The 7,679-nt window shown below is 47.2% G+C and overlaps 1 long non-coding RNA gene across 1 annotated transcript; it reads left to right on the top strand.

Moving 5' to 3' along the window:
• The first annotated feature begins 26 nt into the window (after positions 1–26).
• LOC113981096 lies at positions 27–3,233 on the top strand. The gene is made up of 5 exons (XR_003538315.1): positions 27–65; positions 1,122–1,223; positions 2,276–2,401; positions 2,874–2,912; positions 3,153–3,233. It is a non-coding gene; the product is annotated as an uncharacterized LOC113981096 (long non-coding RNA).
• Positions 3,234–7,679: the final 4,446 nt, after the last annotated feature.

Below are 7,679 nucleotides of genomic sequence, written 5' to 3'. Positions count from 1 at the left end.
CCGCCCCCCCCCCCCCCCCCCGGGGGCGGCACCCGGACAAGGAATTCACCGTCCAGATCAAAGACGTGAGTTTTTTTGGGGGGAAAACGCCCAATTTGGGGGTTTCGGGTCAAATCCGGGGGGTTTTGACCCAAATCCGAGGGTTTTGTTCCGAAATCGGGGGGTTTGTCCCAAATCTGGGGGGTTTCAGCCCAAATCCTGGAGGTTTAACCCTGAAACTGGTTGGAATTTGGGACTTTTCTCCTCCAAAATTTGGGGTTATTTTTTTGCCAAGTTTGCGGGGTTTTTTCTCCTAAAATTGTCTTTTTTTTTTTTCCTCAAAAAAGTCTTTTTTTTGGTCGTTTTTTGGGTCAAAATTTGGGGTTGTTTTTCCTCAAGTTCTGGGGTTTTTTTCCCTAAAAATATCTTTTTTTTGGCCAAAATTTGGGGTTTTTTCCTCTCAAAATTCGGGGTTGTTTTTTCCCAAGTTGGGGTTTTTTTTCCCCTAAAAAATATCTTTTTTTTTTTGTCTAAAAGTTGGGGATTTTCCTCTCAAAATTTGGGGTTGTTTTTCCTCAAGTTTGGGGGGGTTTTTTCCCCTAAAAATGTCTTTTTCTTGTCTAAAATTTGGGGGGGTTCCCCTCAAAATTTAGGGTCGTTTTTTCCCAAGTTTTGGGGTTTTTTTTCCCCAAGTTTTGGGGGTTTTCACCATAAATTTGGGGATTTTCTGTCCCTAGTGTTTGGGTTTATTACTCCCAAAATTTTTCCCCTGATTTTGGGGGCTTTTGCCCCAAATCTGGGGATTTTCAGCCCCAAACTCAGGGATTCCACTCCAAATTCAGAGATTTCATCCCAAAATTGGGGGGTTTTGCCCAAATCCGGGGATTTTTCACCCCAAATCCGGGGGAGTTTCAGCCCAAAATTTTGGGGGGTTTGTCCCAAAATTGGGGGGGTTTCATCCCCAATCCAGGAATTTCCTCCCAAAATTGGGGGTTTCCCCCCCAAATCCAGGAATTTCCTCCCAAAATCGGGGGTTTTTTCCTCAAAATCGGGTATTTTTTCCCAAAATTGAGGGTTTTTTTCCCCAGATTGTTTTTTTTCCCAAACCCGTGTGTTTTCACCCCGAATGTGTGTCCCTTTAGGAGGAGGGGCTCAAACTGACCTTCCAGAAGCACCGGTTGGGTCCCAACGGGGCCTCGCGGGCGCCGCCGCCCCCCAAGAAGAACAGCAAGAAACTCGTCGAGGTGGGTCAAACTCTCCTCGTTTTTGGGGCAAAAACACCCAGATTTGGGTCTTTTGGGGGTTGGAAAAGCTTTGGGGGGGTTACACTTGTTAATTCGGGCAAAAAAAAACAAAATTGTGATTTTTTTAACCAAAAATTTGAGTTTTTTCAGCCTAAAAATGTCATTTTTTTTCCCTTGGTACTTGAGGTTTTATCCTTTTTTTTGCCAATAAAATAAAATTTTTTTTTCTGAATTTTGTTGGAATTTGGGGATTTCTACCTAAAATTGTGCCTTTTTTTTTTTTGATAATGGAGGAATTTTTTCTCCTAAAAATGAGATTTTTTTTAAATTTTTTTTTTCTGTCAGAATTTGGGAGTTTTTTTCGCTCTGAAATTTGGGATTATTTTTCCCAAAATTTAGGGTTTTTTGGTCTAAAAATGTCTTTTTTTTCCCACCAAAATTTGGGGTTTTTCAGCCTAAAAATGTCAACTTTTCCCCCCCAAAAATTTTGGGGTTTTCAGCCTAAAAATATTATTTTTTCCCACCCAAAAATTTGGGGTTTTTTAGCCTAAAAATGTCCTTTTTTTCCCCACCAATATTTGGGGTTCTTCCAGCCTGAAAACGTCATTTTTTTCCACCAATATGTGGGGTTTTTTCAGCCTAAAATCTTCTTTTTTTTTCACCAATATTTGGGGTTTTTTCGGCCTAAAAATGTCATTTTTTCCACCAATATTTGGGGTGTTTTTCGGCCTAAAAATGTCATTTTTTTTCCCCAAATTTGGGGCTTTCCTTCCCCTCACATTTAATTTTTTTTTAATCTAAAAATCTGGTTTTTTACTCCAAAAATACCTTTTTTCACCCCACAATTTTTTTTAATTTTATTTTCCAAAATTCAGGTTTTTTCTTCTCCAAATTTCGATTTTTTTTCATAAAAATTGGAGGTTTTGTCTCCCCAAAATTTCGATTTATTTCATTAAAATTGGGGGGGGTTTTTTCCCCAAATTTAGGTTTTTTGTCATAAAAATTGGGGTTTTTTCCCCATATAAATGAAATTCTTTGTGATTTTTTGCCAGCTGGAGCTTCGGTGCCTGGAGGGGCTTCGGGACCCAGGGGGGGACCCCGAGAGGGACCCCCAGAACTGTGGCCCCGCCCCGCCCCCGACCCCCCCAGAGCTCGGCGCCGACCCCCGACTGCTCCAGGTGAGAAATGACCCAAAACCACCCAAATTACACCCAAAAATTACCCCCCAAACCCCCCCAACTGCTCCAGGTGAGAAGTGACCCAAAATCCCCCAAATTCACCCCAAAAATTACCCCCCAAAACCTCCAAACTGCCCCCAACCCCCCCGACTGCTCCAGGTGAGGAATCACCCAAAAAATCCCAAATTCACCCCAAAAATTACCCCCAAAACCCCCCAAACTGCCCCCAAACCCCCCCGACTGCTCCAGGTGAGGAATCACCCAAAAAATCCCAAATTCACCCCAAAAACCGACCGAAAATACCCCCAAATTCACCCCAAAAACTGCCCCCAAAAAAACCCAAATTCACCCCAAAAACTGCCCCCAAAACCCCCAAATTCACCCCAAAACCCGCCCAAATTCAACCCAAAACCCCCAAATTCACCCAAAACCCCCAAATTCACCCCAAAATCCCCTTTTTTCCCCCTCCCAGTTCGTGGATCCTCAGCGGGAAAAGTGGCACCGGAAAAAGGTACCGAAAACCCCCAAATTCACCCCAAAATTCCCTTTGTGGGCGTGGCCAAACCCCTGGCCACGCCCACCCCCTCTTTGGCCCCGCCCCCACCTGAGATTTCGGGGCGTTTTAGGCCATTTTTTGGGGGGGGGTTGATGCAGGTTTTTTTGTGTGTGGGTGTGGCTTGAGGGGCGTGGTCTGAATGACCACACCCCCTTCAGGCCACGCCCACCCCTCATTTAAATATCATTCTCCCAGTTCCTCCCCCCCAGGTTTGGACCTTTCCAAGATGGCGGCGCTGATGGGGGGCGGGGCCTCGTCCGAGAGGGGCGGGGCCTCCTCGACGGCGGGGGGCGTGGCCTCCTCGCAGGAAAGGGGCGTGGCCTCCTCTCCCCCACCGGGCGGCGGGTGCTGCCCCCTGCTGGCCGACCCCATGTTGCCGCCCACTTCCGATTCCGAATAGGCCACGCCCCCTTTTTAAGGTGGCCACGCCCCCTTCTCCCTCTGGCCACGCCCCCCTCGTATTTATATAAATATGTAAATCGTCTCTGTGTCCATAAAAAGGGGGGGTGGGCGGGGCTTGAGAAGGGGGAGGGGCTCTGAGAGGGGGAGGGGCTTGGAATAAAAAGGGGGAGGGGTTTGAGGAAGAGGGGGCGGGGCTTGGGAAAGGGGGAGGGGCCAAAAGGGTGTTTTTTTAATAAAAGGTGGTGAAATGGACTTAAAACGTGTGGTTGTGGTTAATTAGTGCCCTCATTAGGGAGTTTGCCTTTAATTAGCCCTTCATTAGTAAATTTGTGACTAATTAGCCCTTAATTAGCAAATTCTTGCCTAATTAAGCCCTTCATTAGTGACTTTTCCTTCCATTAATTAGTTCTGCCTTATGTAAGCCCTTAATTAACCCTTCTGTTAATTAATCCCAATTTAACCCGTAAACGAGCGTTAATGAAGCTCCTAATTAATCGTTAATCATAATTAATTAATACCTGCAAATTGAACTTCATTGATCCCTTCGTTAATTAATTCAGCCTCATTAACCCCCAATTGAAGATGCTCAACCCCCCCGTTAATTAGTCCTGACTTAATTAACCCCACATTGAGCCTTAATTAGCTCCCTAATTATGAGGGTCATTGTGTTAATAATATCGATAACAGCTGTAGTAATCAATCGACCACCCAATTAGCTCCCCAATTGTGACTGTTGTTATATTAATTAATAATATCAATTATTAATAATAATAGCACCAATAATCAACCAACCCCGCAATTAAACCCTTAATTGGTAAATCCCGACTCAACCCACCCCTCGCCGATCTTCATTAACCCCTCCGTTTATCAACCCCGGCTTAATTAATGAGCTTAATTAACCCTCCCCTTTCAGTCATTAACAGGTTAATCAATGCCTGTTAATGAAGCCCGTTCAATTAAACCCTCGTTAAGCCCCTAATTAAGCCTCGACTCTCCCCTTCCCCCGTTAATTACCGCAACTTAACTTAATTTACGTCCCTTTAATCAACAGCGTTATATACTCCCAACTTAATTAATATCACATTAATTAGCTCCTTAATTAACACCAGCATTACTATTAATAATCAACCAACCACGCAATTAATCCCTTAATTGGTAAATCCCCACTCAACCCCTTCGTTAATCAACTCCTGACTTAATTAACCCCTAATCGAGCTTAATTAACCCTCCCCCCCTCAGTAATTAACGGGTTAATCAACGCCCGTTCACGAAGCCCGTTCGATTAAAACTCTCGGCCCAGCCGCTAAACCCCCTCAATTAACCCTCCCCTCGTTAATTACCGCCCCTTTAATTACCTTAATTACCTTGTTTACCGCCCCTTTTAATTAGCGGCGCCCCGAGCGCCGCCGCCGCCAGGGGGCGCCGAGCGCTCCCTCCCTCACGGTTTTCCCGCCGCCGCGCGGGTCACGTGACCCCCCCGGGTTTCCCGCCCTTTTCCGCCCCGTCACGTGACGCGGGAGCCGCCGCCATTTTGCGTCCCCGCCCCCCCTCACGCCCCCGCCGCCATTTTGTCCCCGCCCCCCTCCCGCTCCCTCCCCCTCTAAACCCCATTTTTTTTATTTTTATTTTCTTTCCCTCCCTCACAACTCGGGTTTTTTTTACTTTTAATCTTTCGCTTTTCCCCCCCCGCGATAAACAAAGTCTCGAGTTTCTGTAAGTTTTAACTGCCCCCCCAAAAAACCAAATTCACCCCCAAAACTGCCCCCAAAATCCCCCAAATTCACCCCCAAAATTGCCCCCAAAATCCCCCAAATTCACCCCCAAAATTGCCCCCAAATACTCCCAAATTCACCCCAAAAACTGTTCCAAAAAAACCCCAAATTTTTCCCCAAAACCCCAAATTCACCCCAAAAACTGTTCCAAAAAAAACCCAAATTCACCCCCAAAACTGCTCCCAAAACCCCCAAATTCACCCCCAAAACTGCCCCTAAAAAACCCCAAATTAACCTCAAAAACTACCCCCAAATTCACCCCAAAAACTGCTCCCAAAAACCCCCAAATTCACCTCAAAAACTGCCCTCAAAATCCCCCAAATTCACCTCAAAAACTGCCCCCAAAACCCCCCAAATTCACCCCAAAAACTGCTCCCACAAACCCCCAAATTCACCCCAAAAACTGCCCCCAAAAACCCCCAAATTCACCTCAAAAACTGTCCTAAAACCCCAAAATTCACCTCAACCCCCCCCAAATTCACCCAAAATCCCCCAAATTCACCCCAAACCTCTCAAATTCACCCCAAAACCCCCAAATTCAACCACAAACCCCCCAAATTCACCTAAAACTCTCCAAATTCACCCTAAACTCTCCATATTCACCCCAGACCCCCCAAATTCACCACAAAACCCCAAATTCACCCCAAAACCCCCCAAATTTACCCCAAAATAGGAGTTTATTATACGGTAAAAGCAAAGCAGCCGCCCGGGTGACAGATTTGGGAACAATTTCCCAAATCTACAGGGTACTTTTAACATTTATCTGACCTATTTCATGCATATTAAATATATCAAATACATAATTATTTTACAGGTGTTTGCTAAGCATTTAATCTATGGGTTTTCTTCCAGCTAAATCTAAAAGGGTTTTATCTCTACCCTCTCATAATTTATCATTCTTGGACGAACAGCCGCCTAAAAACCCCATATTTTATTACTTTTAGGACAGCAGGGAGGTTTTAGGGCCTCTTGGCCTCATAAGGCTCTGTTTTATTTCTTTAATTCAATTTTACAATCCGTTTTATTTTGACGCAATCGCCCATTTGCGTTTCACGAATCAAAATTATTTATTTGAGTTTCCCCCCTCAAAGCGGCCCCTCAACCCCCTTTTTTTAATATCTTTTCCCCCTAAAAACGCTCCGAACCCGCCGCCATTTTCCCCCCCCTCACGTTCCCCCCTCCTCAAAACCCCCTTTTTTTTCTTTTCTTTTCTCCCTCAAACCTCTTTTTTTTTTTTTAATCTTTCGCTTTTCCCCCTCCGCGGCCTCTCCTTTCCCCCTTTCGCCTCAAAGCGGCTCCTCAACCCCCTTTTTTTTAACCTTTTCCCGTTAAAAACGCTCCGAACCCGCCGCCATTTCCCCCCCCCTCCCGTTCCCCCCCCCTCAAAAAAACCCCTTTTTATTTTTCTTTTCTCCCTCAGACCCCGGGGTTTTTTTATCTTTTCCTTTTCCGCCAGCAGCGGCGGCAGCTCCGTTCTTTTCCCTCCTTAAATCAGCTCCTCAACTCCCATTTTTTAATCTCTTCTCGTTAAAAACGCTCCGAACCCGCCGCCATTTTCCTCTTCCCGCTTCGCGCATGCGCGCAGCTCTTTTCCCCCATCACGTGACGCCGGCCCCGCCGCCATTTCCCCCCTCCCTCTCACCCTCCTCACGTGACCGCCGGAAGCGGAAGCCGTGCCCCCCTCAGGCCTCACTTCCGGTGGCGCCAGAGAGAGAGGCCGCTCCGTTCCGAGGCCGCGGCGGCGGCTCCGCTTTTACATAATTTTTATAACTTTTAACCGATTCCTGGAAGTTTTGGGGTTTTTCGGGGGGCGGGTTCGGGGAGGGGGTCTCTCTGGGGGCGCCCCCGGGCCCCCCCGATGGCGCTGTCGCTGGACAGAGAGGCCTTCGCGCGGCGGCTGCGGCGCCTCTACGGCAGCTGGCAGGTGGGGGAGGGGCCCGGGGGGGGCTGGTTTTGGGGCCAAATCGGGCGGTTTTGGGGCAATTCGGGTGTGGGGGGGGAGGGGGAAAAGGGGGAGGGTTGGGGAGAAAGGGGAGGGAGGGTTGAGGGAAGGGCGGGATTTTTGGAGTGGGTTTGGGGTGAATTTGGGGTGGATTTGGGGGATTTTTGGGGGGTTTAGGAGCGATTTTGGGGGCGAATTTGGGGATTTTGGGGGTGAATTTGGGGGATTTTGGGTTTGAATTTTTGGGCTTCGAGGAGTTTGGGGTGAATTTGGGGGGGACTTGGGGTGGATTTGGGGAGTTTGGGGGCTTTTGGGGTGGATTTCGGGTGAATTTGGGGGGTTTTGGGGGTGAATTTGGGGGATTTTTGGGGGGGTTTAGGAGCGATTTTTGGGGTGAATTTGGGGGATTTTTGAGGGGGTTTTGGGGTGAATTTTTGGGCTTTGAGGGGTTTGGGGTGAATTTGGGGGATTTGGGGTGGATTTGGGGTGAATTTGGGGGCTTTTGGGGTGGATTTGGGGTGAATTTGGGGGGTTTTGGGGTTTAGGGGTAAATTTTGGGGTGAATTTGGAAGAATTTGGGGGGTTTGGGGTGAATTAGTGGAGTTT

The sequence above is a fragment of the Neopelma chrysocephalum genome, unplaced genomic scaffold (assembly GCF_003984885.1).
Source record: "Neopelma chrysocephalum unplaced genomic scaffold, ASM398488v2 Primary Assembly neopelma1_96071, whole genome shotgun sequence".
Lineage (NCBI taxonomy): Eukaryota > Metazoa > Chordata > Aves > Passeriformes > Pipridae > Neopelma > Neopelma chrysocephalum.
Note: the sequence above shows the minus strand (reverse complement) of the source record. Positions and strands in the feature narration are given on the sequence as shown.